General features: G+C 34.4%; 1 long non-coding RNA gene across 1 annotated transcript in view; it reads left to right on the forward strand.

The window, feature by feature from the left end:
• LOC137616231 (uncharacterized) overlaps positions 1-2,500 on the forward strand; it is a 210,162-nt gene that overhangs the window by 118,480 nt on the left and 89,182 nt on the right. The gene's annotated exons all lie outside the window — the stretch shown is intronic.

Here is a 2,500-nt window from a genome sequence, read left to right on the forward strand (position 1 = left end):
CATTCAGCCTTAAAATACTATTGGAAAACAGCTCTGTAGCGTAGAAAGCTTATGGCTTATTCCCTTGATAACTATAAAGGGAATATATTCCCTTAGGTAGGCCACAAAGGGCTCCTCAGAGAACTTCATCTTTCTGGCCTGTCAATAAAATAGCCATGGCGATAGGAAAAGTATGATTAGAGAGAGAGAGAGAGAGAGAGAGAGAGAGAGAAGAGAGAGAGAGAGAGAGAGAGAGAGAGAGAGAGAGAGAGAGAACTTTAGTGACCTAAGCACAGTGTATAAGCTATATCAAAACATGTAATTAGTACGCCTTTGAAGATTCTAATTTATGGAAATAGATGCTTATATCTATACCTACACTATCACAATAAATCAGTTAACAGAGTCATGCAGAATACGTCTTAAATAAGGAAGCCTTTTTTGAGCAACACGTTCGGTCTGTTTCTTCTTCAACTTCACAAAAACATGGCTTATTGAGAAATTCTTTTAGATTTTCGATGAACAATGTATTTTCTAAATAGATAAATATGAAGGAATTTCAAACAGATATAAGTTACATTGAAGCAGTTCCTTTCTTATATTATGTCAAGGAAGCAGATAAATACTTATTGAGAAAGCCTTTTAATATTTAGATGTACAATATATTTTTGAAATTGATAAATTTGAAGCAAATTCAACAGATATAAATTAAATTGAAGCAGAGTTCCTTTCATTAATTATGTTAAGGAAGCAGATAAATGGGAAAATTATGCAGTTAAAATTACTGATTATTTACAAATGTGACAATCTGACCATGCAATGTTTTAACTTAAAGCATTAAAATCTTACGCCAAAATAAATGTGAAAATAGCGCAATGAATTCCCTTTTTATTTACATTGTTTCCTTCAACGGTGATAAATGGCAAATTATTTAGTTCAAATTACTTATTGTTTACAAATGTGACAATTTGAATATGCAATGTTTTAACTTAAAACATTAAAATCTTGCGCCAAAAGAAATGTGCAAATAGCGCAATAAATTTCCCTTTTTTATTTACATTGTTCCCTTCCACGGTGATAAATGGCAATTTATGTAGTTAAAATTACTGATTATTCAGCAATGTGAGTTAAAATTACTGATTATTTACCAATGTGACAATCTGACTATTGCAATGTTTTAACTTAAAATATTAAATCTTGCGCCAAAACAAATGTGCAAATAGCGCAATAAATTCCCCTTTTTAATTACTTTGTTTATTTCCACGGTAATAAAGACGTGGTCACAAGGCTGTCTGGTATTAAGATTTTTAAGACTAAGAAAATGTATCGTAAATTTGCAAACTGTCCAGCGAGGCACTTTTATTATTCCCTTGCACAGGAACTGCAACATTATTGTGCAGATCCTTTCACCTTTTCTAATGGTCCCTGTTTCCTGGTTCGTTGCGCATTATGCTTCAGCACAAAATTCTGTTTTTAGTCGACATCGGAAAGAAAATTTAAAAGCCTTCGGAGGAATATGTAATGGAAGGAGGTAAGGAGGTGCATTGTTCGGTGAGGTATATGCAGCGGTTCTGTTTAAAGTTGTATTATTGACACACATTCAATTGAAAAAAATATAGACACCTTAATTTTTCACCACAACAAGACCAAGAATGATTTCAACAGTATTCGGCTAAAGGCAATTTTCTAAGACCATTTTTGGCATGATCAAATCTGATTAAAACTATTTCCACTACGGATGATAACCAGGTATACAAATGAAAAATTTATTGAAGGATAAAATCATTCAATGGTCTTCTTTACAACGATATTCATAAGGGAAAAAAACTTTTTAAACCAAATGATTTAGTTTGGAATTATTATTATTATTATTATTATTATTATTATTATTATTATTATTATTATTATTATTATTATCAATTGCTAAGCTACAACCCAAGTTAGAAAACCAGAATTCTATAAGCCTAGGGGCCCCAACAGACAAAATAGCCCATTGAGGAAAAGAAACTTCTTTATTGCTCATGCAATTATTTCCCTTAACCTGACACCTCTCACAAACTCTTAACATACGGCAAATATCTCCCATAAAAAAACCTGGAACGAAGTACTGGAATTGCCACACACGAAATTGCCAATATCCAGCACTAGAGAAGAAAAGTTGTTGTCCCACACGGTGTTACATCCCTGAGAAACGAGTTCATTTCCGCTGGCAACAAACCAGACGTTCTTATGGGTAGTTCTCCGTGGCATGACCGAAATGCACGAGAGTGTAAAGCGTGGTTTTATACGGTCGTACACTTCATCGAACCCGGTTGTCGAGCCTGCTTGTCAAACGGTTCGAAGAGGTGGAGTCAGTCACAAATGCATAAGGTTTGTGTATAATGAAGACCCGCCTACAAAGTGAGGCGAGGACAGACTTTCTTCAAACCGTTCGACGAAAGTGTTCGACAACTAAATACCACGTTCACACGTTCGACAACCAAATACCACGTTCACACGATCGACAACAAATACACGATCG

The sequence above is a fragment of the Palaemon carinicauda genome, chromosome 22, assembly GCF_036898095.1.
Source record: "Palaemon carinicauda isolate YSFRI2023 chromosome 22, ASM3689809v2, whole genome shotgun sequence".
Lineage (NCBI taxonomy): Eukaryota > Metazoa > Arthropoda > Malacostraca > Decapoda > Palaemonidae > Palaemon > Palaemon carinicauda.